The following is a 20101-nucleotide window of genomic DNA, read 5'->3' as shown; positions in this document are numbered from 1 at the left end:
CTGTGCTTTAAAGGCGATTCCAATTTACCTCTTGAAATCTGTTTCCTTCTATTCTGGCTCGCTTTCAAGTCCACCTTGTTGCCTTCCCTCAACAGATTTTTGCACGATTGTTTCCCTTTATTACTCTGCCCGTTTGTGAATTGCTGTGCCCCTGAGCTCCATTTCTCAACTCGTTTTTTTGTGACCTGACTGCAAGTCCAAAATTTTGGTTCAGGACCTATACTGGTTCCCGGTGGGTGGCTGAGACTTTGGCTAATACTTCTTCCTGCCAGGAGATTAGAGTGACTAATGCCGGTCCAAATGCCTAACAGCTAATCTCTCATTGGTTGTCCATCTTCCCTTTCATCCTCCGCCAAATTGGCAACATGTGAGAACCAGGAGGATAAAGGGGGGGCTTTCTCTCTAAGTTGGGAGATTGATAGTAAAGCATTTGGAAATTCAAATCGGAGCACCAGGAAAGGGACTATTAGTTGAGTTTTAGAAACCTTTCGTATTCACAGTGTGTCCATTCTCTAGGTTTCCCGTACATGTTATAGCTGTAGTAATATTCCCTTCAACCTGAAGTGTTGGGACCCTTGGAATGTGTGCCACACATTATTGCTCTAAATGGTCTGCATTTGCTCACCGAATCTCACCAATCCTCTCAGTCCCAAGTGTCCAGCCTTATGCCACATCCAGCTGTCATTGTAGATAGGGTCATTCCAGGTTTCATCAGAGCCCCTGAAGGAATTTTAAAGAATTTCCCTTTTTTTTATATTGAAATACCTCCTTAGTGGGTTTGAGCTGATTCTCACTGCCATGTTTATGCCAGTCTAGACAGACTTGATTACCTTATGGAGACATATCGATACATAGGTTTTAAGATTTATACTAGTCAGATGTATTCCTCTGCGGGAAATATGGTGTTTTGAGTTCCTTTAACTGAGGAAAGTTTAGGTCTTGTCTATTGCGTATTTGGATTTTGGAACGGTACCTGTACTAATATCAATCTCTGGTTTTATGCATCACCACACCTCTCCTTCCCCCTTAAGAAGGCATAAGGGTGTTTTCTGAATGTGAGACTCTGTTCCCTTTCCTAACTCACTTCATGTGTAGCCATGTTTACAGGAACTTCATAAGTGATATCTTATGATAATTTCTTTTTCTCTGTGACTTATTTCACTCAGAATCATCATACCTGAATCCACTCATTTTGCTGCTACTGGCCTTATGACATTGATTTCATGGCTGAGAGATATTCCGTCGTACGTAAGTACCGCAATATCTTGAACCATTTTTGTCTTTCCTGGGATATTTCAGGTGTACCCAAGTTGAGGTTCTTGTAAGCAGTGCAGCCCTAAATTTTGGGGTAGCTCTGTCTTATTGATTTTCGGTTTTCCCAAGGTATATTCCCAAGACTGGAAGTGCACTTGGCTCTGTAGCTCTGTTGTTTGCTTTTTGGGGGGGAACACAATGCATTCTTCCAGAGAGGCAGTTGGCAATTTACATCCCGCCCATCAGCATAACTAGGCTCCCCGTTCTCCAGGGCCTGTGTTGCCTTTCTAGTTTTTACACATTTTGCAGATGTCCCTTTTGTCCAGTGGGAAGTGACACTGCTTTGTAGTGCAGATTTGCATTGCCCGCTTGCTTGCTTGGCCAAAAAGGGCATATGCATTTTCTCCTGAATATATTCTGGAGAAAACTCAGATGCACTTTTTGGCCAAGTGCATCATTGTCGACAATGAGCCCCTCTTGCTGTGCTTAAAAGGCGATTCCAAAGTACCTCTTGAAATTTGTTTCATGCTATTGGGCCTCGTTTTCAAGTCCGCCTCATTGCCATCCCTCAAAAGATTTTTGGACGATAGTTGTCGTTCATTACGCTGCCAGTTTTTGAATTGCTGTGCCCCACAGCTCCATTTTTCAACTCGTTTTTTGTAAGCTGACAGCAAATCCACAATTTTGGTTGAGGACCTGTACTGGTTCCTGGCGGGTGACTGAGACTTTGGTTAATATTTCTTCCTGATGGGAAATTAGAGTGACATGTGCCAGTCCAAATGCCTAACAGCAACTCTCTCATTGGTTCTCCATCTTACCTTTCATCCTCTGCCAATTGGCAACATGTGAGAACCAGGAGGTTAAAAGGGCTGTCTCAACAAGTTGGGAGATTGATAGTAAAGCAGTTGGAAATTCAAACTGGAGCAACAGGAGAGGGATTATTAGTTGAGTTTTAAAAACCTTTCGTATTCACAGTGTGTCCAGTCTCTAGGTTTCCCATAAATGTTACAGCTGTAGTAGTATTCCCTTCAACCTGCGGAGTTGGGACCATGGGAATGTGTGCCACACATTATTGCTTTAAATGCTCTGCATTTCCTCACCGAATCTCACCAATCCTCTCAGTCCCAAGTGTCCAGACTTATGCCACATCCAGCTGTCATTATAGATAGGGTCATTACACGTTTCATAAGAGCCCCTGAAGGAATTGTAAACAATTTCCCTGTTTTCTTGTTTTGTTTTTGAAATTCCTTTTTATATTGGGTTTGATCTGATTCTCACTGCCATGTTTATGCCAGTTAGGACACACTTGATTCCCTTACGGAGACATATCAATACATATGTTTTAATATTCTTACTAATCAGATATATTCCTCTGCGGGAAATATGGGGTTTTGAGTCCCTTTCACTGAGGAAGGTGTAGGGATGGACTCTTCCGTAGTTGGTTTTTGCAACGGTACATGTACTAATATCAAACTCTGGTTTTATGCATCACCCCACCTCTCCTTCCCACTTAAGCAGGCATAAGAGTGTTTTCTAAATGTGAGACTCTGTTCTCTTTCCTAACTCAGTTCATGTGTAGCCATGTTTACAGGACCTTCATAAGTGATATCTTATGATAAGATTATTTTTCTCTGTGACTTATTTCACTTAGAATCATCGTACCTGAATCCAATCATTTTGCTGCTACTGGCCTTATGACATTGATTTCATGGCTGAGAGATATTCCATCGTACGTATGTACCACAATTTCTTGAACCATTTTTGTCTTTCCTGGGATATTTCAGGTTTACCCAAGTTGAGGTTCTTGTAAGCAGTGCAGCCCTAAATTTTGGGGTGGCTCTGTCTTATTGATTTTCAGTTTTCCCAAGGTATATTCCCTAGACTGGAAGTGCACTTGGCTCTGTAGCTCTGTCGTTTACTTTTTTGGGGGAACACAATGCATTCTTCCAGAGAGGCAGTTGGCAATTTACATCCCGCCCATCAGCATAACTAGGCTCCCTGTTCTCCAGGGCCTGTGTTGCCTTTCTAGTTTTTACACATTTTGCAGATGTCCCTTTTGTCCAGTGGGAAGTGATACTGCTTTGTAGTTCAGATTTGCATTGCCCGCTTGCTTGCTTGGCCAAAAAGGGCATATGCATTTTCTCCTGAATATATTCTGGAGAAAACTCATATGCACTTTTTGGCCAAGTGCATCATTGTCGACAATGAGCCCCTCTTGCTGTGCTTAAAAGGCGATTCCAAAGTACGTCTTGAAATTTGTTTCATGCTATTGGGCCTCGTTTTCAAGTCCGCCTCATTGCCATCCCTCAAAAGATTTTTGGACGATAGTTGTCGTTCATTACGCTGCCAGTTTTTGAATTGCTGTGCCCCACAGCTCCATTTTTCAACTCGTTTTTTGTAAGCTGACAGCAAATCCACAATTTTGGTTGAGGACCTGTACTGGTTCCTGGCGGGTGACTGAGACTTTGGTTAATATTTCTTCCTGGGCCTCCCTGGTGGCGCAGTGGTTGAGAGTCCGCCTGCCGATGCAGGGGATACGGGTTCATGCCCCGGTCTGGGAGGATCCCATATGCCGCGGAGCGGCTGGGCCCGTGAGCCATGGCTGCTGAGCCTGCGCATCCGGAGCCTGTGCTCCGCAACGGGAGAGGCCACAACAGTGAGAGGCCCGCGTACCACACAAAAAAAAAATAAATAAAAAATAAATAAATAAATAAATATTTCTTCCTGACGGGAAATTAGAGTGACATGTGCCAGTCCAAATGCCTAACAGCTACTCTCTCATTGGTTCTCCCTCTTCCCTTTCATCCTCTGCCATATTGGCAACCTGTGCGAACCAGGAGGTTAAAGGGTCTGTCTCTCCAAGTTGGGAGATTGATAGTGAAGCAGTTGGAAACTCAAACTGGAGCACCAGGATAGGGACTGTTAGTTGAGTTTAAAATCCTTTCGTATTCACAGTGTGTCCATTCTCTACGTTTCCCATACATGTTATAACTGTAGAGATATTCCCTTTTACCTGTCGACTTGGGACCCATGGAATCGGTGGCATGCATTATTGCTTTAAACGGTCTGCATTTTCTCATCCAATCTCACCAATCCTCTCAGTCCCAAGTGTCCAGCCTTATGTCTCATCCAGCTGTCATTTTAGATAGGGTCATTCCAGGTTTCATCAGAACACCTGAAGGAATTGTTTTAGAATTTCGCTGTTTTTTTGTTTTGTTTTTGAAAATCATTTATATAATGAGGTTGAGCTGATTTTCACTGACGTGTTTATGCCGGTCTAGACACACTTGATTCCCTTATGGAGACATATCAATACGTAGGTGTTAAGATTCTTACTAGTCAGATATATTCCTCTGAGGGAATAGGGCTGTTGAGTCCCGTTCACTGAGGAAGGAGTAGGTCTTGTCTCTTCTGTATTTGGATTATGCAACGGTATCTGTGCTAATATCAAACTCTGGTTTTGTTCATCTCCCAACCTCTCCTTTCCCCTTAAGCAGGCATAAGTAAGTTTTCTAAATGTGAGACTCTGTTCTCTTTCCTTATTCTGTTCATGGGTAGCCATATTTACATTTCCTTCATCAGTGATATCTTATGTCAGAATGCTCCACGGCTATTGTCATCATAATGCTCCATGATGCTCGTCATCACAATTATCCATGGCCTTCTCATCACAATGCTCCACCGTCTTGCCATCACATTGCTCCATGCCCTGGTCATCTCAATGCTCCATGTCCCTTGTCATCACAATTCTCCACGTCCTTATCATCACAGTGCTCCTTGACACTCCTCCTCACAATGTTATATGCTGTTGTCATCACAATTCTGCATGCACTTGTCATCACAATGCTCCAGGGGCCCTGTCATAGCAAGCTCCATGCGCTTGTCATCACAATGTTTCATACCTGGTCATTAAAATTCTCAATGGCCCTTGTCATCACAATGATCCATGCCCTTGTCATCACAACGCTCCTTTACCTTTGTCATCACAATCCTCCATGACACTTGGCATCACAATGCTCCATGTCATTGGCATCACAATGGAATATGACATATGTCATCACAATGCACACTTACACCTATCTTAACAATAATCCATGACGTTGTCATGACAATGCTCCATGCCATTGTCATCACAATGCTCCAAGCCCTTGTCATCACAATGCTCCAAGCCCTTTTCATCACAATACTCCATGCCCTTGTCATCACAATGCTCCATGACCTCTGACATCACAATGTTCCCTGACACCTGTCATCACAATGCTCCATGCCCCTTGTCAGTACAGTGCTCCATTATGCTCGTCATCACAATTACCCAAGGTCTTCTCATCACAATGCTTCAGGGTTTTACCATCAAAATGCTCCATGCCCCTGTCATCACAATGCTCCATGCCCTTGACATCCCAATGCTCCATGGGCGCTGTCATCACAATGCTCCGTGACTCCATTCATCACAATGCTTCATGATCTTTGTGATCACAATGGTCAGTGCCCTCATCATCACAAGGCTCTGTGACCTGTCACCACAATGCTCCATGAAATTTTCATCACAATGCTCCATGACCCTTGTCATCACAATTCTCCATGCCTTTCTCAGCACAATACGCAAAGACACTTGTCATCACAATGCTCCATGCGCTTGTCAACACAATGCTCCACCAGCTTGTCATCACAATGATCCCTGCACTTCTCATCAAAATGCTCTGTCACCACTGATATCACACTGTTCCATAACTAGTCATCACAATACTCCCTCACCCTTCTCATCACAATGTTCCATGACGCCTGTCATCACAATACTACATGCACTTATCATCACAGTGTGCCATGACCCCTGACCTCAAAATGCTCCATAACATATGTCATCAAAATGCTCCATAACTTTTGTCATCACAAAGCTCAATGACCCTTGGTATCACAATGCTCCATGTCATTGTCATCACAATGCTCCAGGAACCTTCTCATCACATTGCTCCATGCCCTTGTCATCAAAAATGTCCGTGACGCTTATCATCACAATGTTCGATGCCCTTCTCATAACAATGCTCCATGCCCTTGTCATTACAGTCCTCCATGAACCCTGTACCACAGTGTACCAGGCCCTTGTCATCACAGTGCTCCAGGCCCACTCTCATCACAATAATCCATGAAATTTTTCAGACCAATGCGCCATGGCCTTTTCATCACAATGCTCCATTACCACTGTCATAACAATGCTCCATGATCCCAGTCATCACAATGTTCCACAGCCTTGTCATCACAAGGCTCCATGACCCTTGTCATCACAAGGCTCCATACACATGAAATCACAATGCTCCATGTCCTTGTCATCACAAAGCTCCATGATGCATGTCTTCAGAATGCTCCATGGCTTTCTCATCACAATGCACCATTCCCTTGTCATCAGAATGCTCCACGACCCCTGTAATCACAATGCTCCATGCCCATTTTCATTAGAATGCTCCATGAGAATGTCATCACAAGGCTCCATGGTTTTCTCATGACAATGCTCCAGGACCTTGTCATCACAATGCTCCTTTCTCTTGTCATCACAATGCTCCATGACTCCTGTCATCACAATACTCCATGAACATTTTCAGCCCAGTGTTCCATGACATTCTCATCACAGTGCTCCTTGACACCTGTCATCACAATGCTCCATGACCAATGTCATCACAACCCTACGTGTCCTCTGACAACACAATGATCCGGGATTCTTGTCATCAAAATGCTCCATGACACTTGTCATCACAATGATCCATGCCCTTGTCATCACAATGCGCCATGCCCACTGTCATCACAATAATCCATGAAACTTGTCAGATTAATGTTCCATGCCCCTGTCATCACAATGCTCCATGCCCTTGTCATCACAATGCTCCATGACACCTGTCATCCCAATGCTCCGTGACTCCAGTCATCACAATGTTTCATGACCTTTGTCATCACAATGGTCCATGCCCTGGTCACACAAGGCTCTGTGATCTTTGTCACCACAATGCTCCATGCCCTTGTCATCATAATGCTCCATGCCCACTGTCATCACAATAATCCATGAAAATTGTCAGACCAATGATCCTTGCCCTCGTCACACCAGGCTCTGTGATCTTTGTCACCACAATGCTCCATGAACTTTTCTTCACAATGCTCTGTGTCCCTTGTCATCACAATGCTCCATGCCTTTGTCAGCACAATGCTCCATGACACTTGTCATCACAAGGCTCCATGGCCCTCTCATCACAATGCTCCAGGACCTTCTCATTGCATTGCTCCATTCCTTTCTCACCACAATGCTCCATGACCCCTGTCATCACAGTACTCCATGAATATTTTCAGCACAATGCTCCATGACCTTCTCATCACAATGCTCCATGACCACAGCCATCAAATTGATCCATGCCACTTGTCATCAGAATATTCCATGCGCTTGTCATCCCCATGCTCCATGACCCCTGTAATCACAATGGTCCTTGACGCTTGTTGTCACATAGCTCCATGACACTTGCCATCACGGTGCTCCATGCCTTTGTCAGCAAAATGCTACATGACCTTGTCATCACAATGCTCCATGCACTTGTCCTCACAATTCTCCATTACCAGTGTCATCACAATCCTCCATGAACTTTGGGATCACATTGCTTCATGCCCTTGTCATCACAATGCTCCATGATTCTTGAAATAAAAATGATCCATGACCTCTCTCATCACAATGTTCCAAACAATTGTGATCACAATGTTACATAACACTTGTCATCACAACGCTCCATAACACTTGTCATCACAATGCTCCATGATGCCTGTCATCACAATAATCCATGCACTTTTCATCACAATGCTCCATGAACTTTGTCATCACAATGCTCAATACACTTGTCAACACAATGCTCCCTGACACTTTTCCTCAGAATGCTCCTTGAACCCTGTCTTGAAAAGGCTCCATGCCTTTTTCATCAAAATGCTCCATGCCCTTTTTCTCACAATGCTCCATGCCATTGTCATCACAATACTCCACAAGTTTGTCATCAGAATGCTCCAAGACCCTTGTCATCACAATGCTCCATGACCCCTCTCATCACAATGCTCCATGACCCATGTCATCACAATGCTCCATGAAACCTGACAACACAATGATCCAGGACATTTGTCATCAAAATGCTCCATGACCCTTGTCATCACAATGATCCATTCCCTTGTCATCATAATGCTCCATTACCTTTGTCATCACAATGCTCCCAGCCCTTTTCATCACAATGCTCCATTATATTTGTCATCACATTTCTCCATGACACTTGGCATCACAATGCTCAATGCCATTGTCATCACAATGCACCGTGACATATTTCACCACAATGCTCCCTGACACCTTTCTTCACAATAATCAATGACCTTGTCATCACAATGCTCCATGTGCTAGTTATCACAATGTGCCATGCCCTCTGTCATCACAATAATCCATGAAACATGTCAGACCAATGCTCCATGCCCCTTTCATCCCAATTCTCCATGCCCTTGTCATCGCAATGCTCCATGACCCCTGTCATCACAATGCTCCGTGACTCCAGTCGTCACAATGCTTCATGACATTTGTCATCACAATGTTCCATGCCACTTTTCATCTCAATGCTGCATGAACCCTGTCATCACAATGCGCCATGCCCATCATCATAATGCTTCATGCTATTGTCATCACAATGAAATCAACATGCTCCATGACCTCTGACACCAAAATGCCCCAAACCCTTGTGATCACAACGTTCCATAACACTTGGCATCATAACGCCCCATTACGCTCGTCATCACAATTATTCATGGTCTACTCATCACAATGCTCCATGACCTTTGTCATCACAAAGCTCAATACACTTGTCATCTCAATTCTCCCTGACACTTATCCTCAGTATGCTCCTTGAACCCTCTCATGACAAGGCTCCATGCATTTTTCATCGCAATGATCCATGCCCTTTTCATCACAATGCACCAAGACCCCGGTAATCACAATGCTCCATGTGCTTGTCTTCACAAAGCTCCATGACGCATGTCATCAGAAAGCTCCATGGGCTTCTCATCACCATGCTCCATGCCCTTGTCATCTCAATGCTCCAAGACCCCATTAATTATAATGCTCCATGCCGCTTTTCATCAGAATGCTCCATGAGAATTGTCATCACAAGACTCCATGGTCTTCTCAGCAAAATGCTCTAGGACCTTGTCATCACAATGCTCCATTCCCTTGTCATCACAATGCTCCATGACCCCTGTCATCACAATACTCCATGAACATTTTCAGCCCAATGATCCATGACCTTCTCATCACAATGCACCATGACCCCTGTCATCACAATGCTCCATGACCACTGTCATCCCCGCGCTCCATGACCCCTCACAACACAATGATCCGGGACTCTTGTTATCAAAAATCTCCATGATACTTGACATCACAATGATCCATGCCCTTGTCATCCCAATGCTCCATGACACCTTTAATCAGAATATTCTCTGACGCTTGTCATCACAATGCTCCATGACCCTTCTCATCACAGTGTTCCATGACCCCTGTAATCACAATTCTCCATGAACATTTTCAGCCCAATGCTAATTGAACGTCTCATCACAATGCTCCAAGACCCCTGTAATCACAATGCTCCATGCCCCTTTTCATCTCCGTGCTCCATGAACCCTGTCATCACAATGAACCATGCACATCATCATAATGTTTCATGCTATTTTCATTACAATGAAATCAAAATGCTCCATGACCTCTGTCATCACAATGTTCAAAACCATTGTGATCACAGTGTTCCATAAAACTTGTCATCACAATGCCCCATGACGCTCGTCATCACAATTATCCATGGTCTACTCATCACAATGCTCCCTGACACTTGTCGTCATTATGCTCCTTGAACCCAGTCATGACAAGGCTCCATGACTTTTTCATCACAATGATCCTTGCTCTTTTCTTCACAATGTTCCAAGACCCATGTAATCACAATTCTCCATGCCCCTTTTCATCAGAATGCTCCATGAGACTCGTGAATACAAGGCTCCAATGTTTTCTTATCACAATGCTTCAGTACCTTCTCATCACAATGCTCCATTCCCTTGTCATCACAATGCTCCGTGACCCTCGCCTTCAAAATACTCCATGAATATTTTTAGCCCAATGATCTATGACCTTCTCATCACAATGCTCCATGAACCTGTCATCACAATGGTCCATTATCACTGTCATCACAATGCTCCATGACCCCTGACAACACAATGATCCGGGACTCTTGTCATCAAAATGATCCATGACCCTTGTCATCACGATGATCCATGCCCTTGCCATCCCAATGCTCCATGACCCCCGAAATCAAAATGCTCCGTGACGCTTGTCTTCACAGTGCTCCATGACTCTTGTCATCAAAATGCTCCATGCATTTGTCAGCAAAATGCTTCATGACATGGTCATCACAATGCTCCATTCACTTGACTTCACAATACTCCATTCCAATTGTCATCAAAATCCTCGGTGAACCTTGGGTTCACATTGCTTCATGCCCTTGTCATCACAATGCTCCATGCTACTTGAAATGAAAATGATCCATGACATCTATCATCACAATGCTCCAAACCCTTGTGATCACAATGTTCCATAACACTTGTCATCACAACGCTCCATGATGCCTGTCATCACAATGCTGCATGAAATTTGTCATCAAAATGCTCAATACACATGTCATCACAATGCTCCCTGACACTTGTCGTCAGAATGCTCCTTGAACCCTGTCATGAAAAGGTTCCATGCCTTTTTCATCACAATGCTCCATGCCCTTTTCATCACAATGCTCCATGCCAGTGTCATCACAATACTCCACAAGCTTGTCATCAGAATGCTCCATGACTCCTGTGATCACAATGATCCATGACACATGTCATCAAAATGCTCCATTTCCTTTGTCATTACAGTGCTCCATGACGCTCGTCATCCCAATTATCCATGACCTACTCATCACAATGCTCCACGGTCTTTCGATCACAATTCTCAATGCCCTGGTCATTACAGTGCTCCATGTCCCTTGTCATCACAATTCTCCACGTCCTTGTCATCACAATGCTCCATGACATTTCTCGTCACAAAGTTACATGCTATTGTCATCACAATTATCCATGCACTTGTCATCACAATGCTCCATGACACCTGTCATAGCAAGTTCCATGTGCTTGTCATCACAATGTTTCACGATGTTGGCATCAAAATTCTCAGTGGCCTTGGTCATCACAATGCTCCATGTCCTTGTCATTACAATGTTCGATGACACTTCTCATCACAATGCTCCAAGCGCTTTTTATCACAATGCTCCATTACCTTTGTCATCACAATCCTCCATGACACTTGTCATCACAATGCTCCATGCCATTGTCATTACAATGCACCATGACATAGGTCATCACAATGCTCCCTGACACCTGACTTCACAATACTCCATGACCTTTTCTTCACAGTGCTCCATGCCCTTGCATTCACAATGTGCAATGCCCACTGTCATCACAATAATCCATGAAATTTTTCAGACCGAGGCTCCATGCCCCTGTCATCACAATGCTCCATGCACTTGTCATCACAATGCTCCATGACACATGTCATCACAATGCTCCGTGACTCCAGTCATCACAATGCTTCAAGACTTTGTCATCACAATGGTCCATGCCCTCATCATCACAAGTCTCTGTGACATTTGTCACCAAAATGTTCCATGAACTTTTCATCACAATGCTCTGTGACCCTTGGCATCACAATGCTCCATGCCTTTGTCAGCACAATGTTCCATGACACTTGTCATCACAGTGCTCTATGAGCTTGTCAGCACAATGCTCCATGACCGATGTGATAACAATGTGCCATGCGGTTGTCATCACAATGCTCCACATCCTTGTCATCACAATGCTACATAAACATTGTCATCACAATGCTCCATGCACTTCTCATGAAAATGCTATCTCACCACTGATATCACAATGTTCCATCACTAGTCATCACAATACTCCCTCACCCCTGTCATCACAATGTTCCATGACCCCTATCATCACAATGCTACATGCCGTTATCATCACAATGCATCACTCACTCCTTGTCATCAAAATGCTTCATGAGCTTTGTCATCACAAATCTCCATGACCCTTGGCATCACAATGCCCCCTGCCGTTGTCATCAGAATGCTTCATGAAGCCTCTCATCACATTGCTCCATGCCCTTGTCATCACAAAGCTCCATGACGCTTGTCATCACAATGTTCGATGCCCTTCTCAACACAATGCTCCATGACCTTGTCATTACAATCCTCCATGACCCATGTATCACAGTGTTCCGTGTCCTTGTCATCACAATGCTCCATGCCCACTATCATCACAGTAATCCATGAACATTTTGAGACAAATGCTCCATGCCCTTGTCATCACAAAGCTCCATGACGCATGTCATCAGAATGCTCCATGGCCTTCTCATTCACAATGCTCCATGCCCTTGTCATCACAATGCTCCAAGACACCTGTAATCACAATGCTCCATGCCACTTTTCATCTCAATGCTCCATGAAACCTGTCATCACAATGCACGAGGCCCATCATCATAATGCTTCATGCTGTTCTCTTCACAATGAAATCAAAATGCTCCATGACCTCTGTCATCACAATGCTCCAAACCCTTGTTATCACAATGTTCCATAACACTTGTCATCACAACGCACCATGACGCTCGTCATCACAATTATCCATGGTCTTCTCATCACAATGCTCCATGACATTTGTCATCACAATGCTCAATACACTTGTCATCACAATGCTCCCTGACACTTGCCATCAGTATGCTCCTTGAACACTCTCATGACAAGGCTCCATGCCTTTTTCATCACAATGCTCCAAAACCCATGTAATCACTATGCTCCTTGCACTGGTCATCACAAAGCTGCATGATGCATGTCATCAGAATGCTCCTTGGACATCTCTCACAATGCTCCATGCCCTTGTAATCACAATGCTCCAAAACCCCTGTAATCACAATGCTCCATGCCCCTTTTCATCTCAATGCTCCATGAGACTTCTCATCAAAAGGCTCCATGGTCTTCTCATCACAATGCTCCATGCCATTGTCATCACAATACTCCACATGCTTCATGACATTTGTCATCACAATGGTCCATGACCTCATCACAGAAGGCTCTGTGACCTTTGTCACCACAATGCTCCATGGACTTTTCATCACAAAGCTCTGTCACCCCTGTCATCACAATGCTCCATGCGTTTGTCAGCACAATGCTCAATGACCCTTGTCATCACAATGCACCATGCGCTTGTCAGCACAGTGCTTCATAACCCATGTCATCACAATGCGCCATGTGCTTGTCATCACAATACTCCACATCCTTGTCATCAAAATGCTCCCTAAACATTGTCATCACAATATTCCATACACTTCTCATCAAAATGCTCTCTCACCAAAGATATCACAGTGTTCCGTCACTAGTTATCACAATACTCCCTCACCCCCATCATCACAATGTTCCATGACCCCTGTCATCAAAATGCTATATGCCCCTATCATCACAATGCTCCATGACACCTGTCATCAAAATGCTCAGTGACCCGTTTCATCAGAATGCGCCCTGCCCCCTGACATCAGAATGTTCAATAATCCCTGTCACACACTGCTCCATGACCCTTTTCATCACAATGCTCCATGACACCTGATATCACAATTTTCCATTACCCCTCTCATCAAAATGTTCCATGAACCTTTTCATCAAATTGCTCCATGACCCTGTAATCACAATGCTCCCTGCACTTCTCATCACAATGCACCACGGCCTTGTCATCAAAATGCTCCATGACATTTTTCATCACAAAGCTCCATGACCATTGTCATCACAGTGCTCCATGCCATTATCATCAAATGCTCCTTGAACCCTCTCATCACATTGCTCCATGCCCTTGTGATCACAAAGCTCCATGACGCTTGTCATCACAATGCTCGATGCTCTTCTCATCACAATGCTCCATGCCCTTATCATTACAATCCTCCATGAACTATGTATCATAGTGTTCCATGCCCTTGTCATCACAATGATCCATGCACACTCTCATCACAATAATCCATGAAACATTTCAGACCAGTACTCCACGTCCTTGTCATCACATTGCTCCAATACCCCTGTCATAATAATGCTCCATGACACTTACGATCACAAGGTTCCATAGCCTTGTCATCAGAAGCCTCCATGACCCTTGTCATCACAATACTCCAAGACCCCTCTAATCACACTGCTCCATTTCTTTGTCATCACAAAGCTCCATGATGCATATCATCAGAATGCTCCATGGCCTTCTCATCACAACGCTACATGCCCTTGTCATCACAATGCTCCAACACCCCTGTAATCACAATGCTCCATGCCCCTTTTCATCTCAATGCTCCATGAACCCTGTCATCACAATCCACCATGCCCATCATCATAATGCTTCATGCTATTGTCATCACAGTGAAATCAATATGTTCCATGACCTCTGTCATCACAATGCTCGAAACCCTTGTGATCACAATGTTCCATAACACTTGTCATCACAATTCCCCATGACGCTTGTCATCACAATTATCCATGGTCTTCTCATCACAATGCTCCATGACCTTTGTCATCACAATGCTCAATACACTTATCATCACAATGCTCCCTGACTCTTGCCATCAGTATGCTCATTGAACACTGTAATGACATGGCTCCATGCATTTTTCATCACAATGATCCATTCCCTTTTCATCACAATCCTCCAAGACCCTTCTAATCACAATGCTCCATGTCCCTGTCATCACAAAGCTCCATGACGCATGTCATCAGAATGCTCCATGGCCTTCTCATCACAATGCTCCATGCCCTGGTCTTCACAATGCTACAAAACCCCTGTAATCACAATGCTCCATGAACCTTTTTATCAGTATGATCCATGACCCTTGTCATCACAAGGCGCCATGGCCCTCTCATCACAATACTCCAGGACCTTCTCATCGCATTGCTCCATTCCCTTCTCATCACGATGCTCCATGACCCCTGTCATCACAGTACTCCATGAATATTTTCAGCCCAATGCTCCATGACCTTCTCATCACAATGCTCCATGACCCATGTCATCACAATGCTACATGACCACAGTCATCAAAATGATCCATGCCACTTGTCATCAGAATATTCCATGAGCTTGTCATCCCCATGCTCCATGACCCCTGTAATCACAATGGTCCTTGACGCTTGTCGTCACAGAGCTCCATGACACTTGTCATCACGGTGCTCCATGCCTTTGTCAGCGAAATGCTACATGACCTTGTCATCACAATGCTCCATGCACTTGTCCTCACAATTCTCCATTACCAGTGTCATCACAATCCTCCATGAACCTTGGGATCACATTGCTTCATGCCCTTGTCATCACAATGCTCCATGATACTTGAAATCAAAATGATCCATGACCTCTGTCATCACAATGCTCCAAACCCTTGTGATCACCATGTTCCATAACACTTGTCATCACAACACTCCATGATGCCTGTCATCACAATATTTCATGCCCTTGTCATCACAATGCTCCATGAACTTTGTCATCACAATGCTCAATACACCTGTCATCACAATGCTCCCTGACACTTTTCCTCAGAATGCTCCTTGAACACTGTCATGAAAAGGCTCCATGCCTTTTTCATCACAATGCTCCATGCCCTTTTTCTCACAATGCTCCATGCCATTGTCATCACAATACTCCACAAGCTTGTCATCAGAATGCTCCAAGACCCTTGTCATCACAATGCTCCATGATCCCTGTCATCACAATGCTCCGTGACACCTGTCATCAAAATGCTCCATGCCCCTTGTCATAACAGTGCTCCATGACGCTCGTCATCACAAATATCCATGATCTTCTCATCACAATGCTCCACGGTCTTTCCATCACAATGCTCCATGACCCTTCTCATCACAATGTTACATGCTCTTGTCATCACAATTCTCCATGCACTTGTCATTGCAATGCTCCATGTCCCCTGTCATAGCAAGCTCCGTGTGCTTGTCATCAAAATGCTTCACGACGTTGGCATTAAAATTCTCAATGGCCCTTGTCATCACAATGCTCGATGACGCTCGTCATCACAATTATCCATGGTCTTCTCATCACAGTGCTAAACGGTCTTGCCATCACAATGCTCCATGACACTTCTCATCACAATGTTACATGCTCTTGTCATTACAATTCTCCATGCACTTGTCATTGCAATGCTCCATGACCCCTGTCATAGCAAGCTCCATGTGCTTTTCATCACAGTGCTTCACGAACTTGTCATCACGATTCTCAATGGCCCTTGTCATCACAATGCTCCATTACCGTTGTCATCACAATCCTCCATGACACGTGGCTTCACAATGCTCCATGTCATTGTCATCACAATGCAACATGACATATGTCATCACAATGCTCCCTGACACCTGTCTTCACAATATTCCATGACCTGGTTATAACAATGCTCCATGCCCTTGTCATCACAATGTGCCATGCCCACTATCATCACAATAATCCATGAAACTTGTCAGACCAATGCTCCATGTCCCTGTCATCAAAATGTTCCATGCCATTGTCATCACAGTGCTCCGTGACTCCAGTCATCACATTGCTCCATGACCTTTGTCATCACAATGGTCCATGCCCTCCTCATCACAGTGCTCTTAGAAATTTGTCACCATAATGCTCCATGAACTTTTCATCACAATGCTCTGTGACCCTTGTCATCACAATGCTCCATGCCTTTGTCAGCAGAGTGCTCCATGACCCTTGACATCACAATGCTCCATAAGCTTGTCAGAATAATGCTCCATGACCCATGTCATCACAATGTGCCATGCGCTTGTCATCACAATGTTCCACAACCTTATCTTCACAATGCTCTGTAAACATTGTCATCACAAAGCTCCATGCACTTCTCATCAAAATGCACTTTCACCACTGATATCAAAATGTTCCATCACTAGTCATTACAATACTCCCTCACCCCTGTCATGACAATGTTCCACAGCCTTGTCATCACAAGGCTCCATGCCCTTGTCATCACAATGCTCCATGAAATTTTCTTCACAATTCTCTGTGTCCCTTGTCATCACAATGCTCCATGCCTTTGTCAGCACAATGCTCCATGACACTTGTCATCAAAACGCTCCATGCGATTGTCAGCACAATGCTCCATGACACATGTCATCAAAATGTGCCATGCTCTTTTCATCACAATGCTCCACATCCTTTTCATCGCTATGCTCCATGAAACTTGTCATCATAATTCTCCATGCACTTCTCATCAAAATGATCTCTAACCACATATATCACAATGTTCCATCACTAGTCATCACAATACTCGCTCACCCCTGTCATCACAATGTTCCAGGACCACTGTCATCACAGTGCTCCATGCCCTTATCATCACAATGCTCCATGACCCCTGACATCACCATGTTCCATAACCCCTGTCACAAAATGCTCCATGAGCCATTTCATCACAATGCTTCATGACCCCTGACATCACAATGTTCCATAACCACTGTCATCCAGATATTCCATGACACTTTTATTCAAATTGCTCAATGACCCTGTCATCGCAGTGCTCCCTGCCCTTCTCATCACAATGCACCACACCCTTGTCATCAAATTCCCCATGACATTTGCCATCACAAAACTCCATGACCCTTGGCCTCACAATGCTCCATGCCATTGTCATCAAAAGGCTCAATGAAATCTCTCATCACATTGCTCCATGCCCTTGTCATCACAATGCTCCATTACAACTGTCATAACAATGCTCCATGACCCCTGCCATCACAATGTTCCACGGCCTTGTCATCACAAGCCTCCATGACCCTTGTAATCAAAATGCTCCACACCTCTGTAATCACAATTCTGCATGCCACCTTTCATCTCAATGCTCCATGAACACTGTCATTAAAATGCACGATGCCCATCATCATAGTGATTCATGCTGTTGTCATCACAGTGAAATCAAAATGTTCCATGTCCTCTGTCATCACAATGCTCCAAACCCTTCTGATCACAATGTTCCATAACTCTTGTCATCACATACCCCATGAGGCTCGTCATCACAATTATGCAAGGTCTTCTCATCACAATGCTCCATGACCTTTGTCACCACAGTGCTCAATACACTTGGCATCACAATGCTCGCTGACAGTTGTCATCAGTATTCTCCTTGAACACTGTCATGACAAGGCCCCATGCCTTTTTCAACGCAATGATCCATTCCCTTTTCATCACAATGCTCCAAGACCCCTGTTTTCACAATGATCCGTGACTCCAGTCATCACAATACTTCATGACATTTGTAATCACAATGGTCCATGACCTCGACACACAAAGCTCTGTGAACATTGGCACCACAATATTCCATGAAATTTTTATCACAATGCTCTGTGACCATTGTCATCACAAAGTTCCATGCCATTGTCAGCACAATGCTCCATGACCCTTGTCATCACAATGCTCGATGCGTGTGTCAGCACAATGCTCCATAACCCATGTCATCACAATGCACCATGCACTTGTCATCACAATGCTCCAAATCCTTGTCATCCAAATGCTCCATAAACCTTGTCATCACAATGCTCCATGCACTTCTCCTCAAAATGCTTTCTCACCACTGATATCACAATGTTCCATCACTAGTCATCACAATACTCCCTCACCCCTGTCATCACAATATTCCATGACCCCTGTAATCACAATTCTCCATGCCCTTGTCATCACAAAGCTCCATGACGCAGGTCATCAGAATGCTCCTTGGCCTTCTCATCACAATGCTCCATGCCCTTGTCATCACAATGCTCCAACACCCCTGTAATCACAATGCTCCATGCCCCATTTCATCTCAATTCTCCATGAAACCTATCATCACAATGCACCGTGCCCATCACCATAATATTTCATGCTATTGTCATCACAATGAAATCAAAATGCTCAATGACCTCTGTCATCACAATGCACCAAACCCTTCTGATCACAATGTTCCATAACACTTGTCATCACAATGCCCCATGACGCTGGTCAACACAATTATCCATGGTCTTCTCATCACAATGCTCCATGATCTTTGTCATCACAGTGCTCAATACACTTATCATCACAATGCTCCCTGACAGTTGTCATCAGTATGCTCCTTGAACCCTGTCATGACAAGGCTCCATGCATTTTTCATCACAATGATCCATTCCCTTTTCATCACAATGGTCCAAGACCCCTGTAATCACAATGCTCCATGTCCTTGTCATCACAAAGCTCCATGACGCATGTCATCAGAATGCTCCATTGCTTTCTCATCACAATGCTCCATGCCCTTGTCATCACAATGCTCCATGACCCTTGTCATCGCAATGTTCCAAGCCCTTGTCATCAAAATGCTCCATTACCTTGTCATCACAATCCTCCATGACAATTGGTATCACAATGCTCCATGCCATTGTCATCACAATGGACAATGACATATGTCATCACAATGCTCCCTGACACCTGTCTTCACAATATTCCATGACCTTGTCATCACAATCTTCCATGATCTTGTCATCACATGCGCCATGCCCACTGTCATAACAATAATCCATGAAACATGTCAGACCAATGTTCCATGCCCCTGTCATCATAGTGCTCCATGCCCTTGTCATCACAATGCTCCATAACCCCTTTCATCACAATGATCCGTGACTCCAGTCATTACAATGATTCATGACCATTGTCATCACAATGGTCCATGCCCTCGTCACACAAGGCTCTGTGACCTTTG

This window comes from Hyperoodon ampullatus (genome assembly GCF_949752795.1).
Source record: "Hyperoodon ampullatus genome assembly, contig: SUPER_X_unloc_1, whole genome shotgun sequence".
In the NCBI taxonomy this organism is placed as follows: Eukaryota; Metazoa; Chordata; class Mammalia; order Artiodactyla; family Ziphiidae; genus Hyperoodon; species Hyperoodon ampullatus.
The sequence above is the reverse complement of the archived record's forward strand: the minus strand, read 5'-3'. Positions refer to the sequence as shown.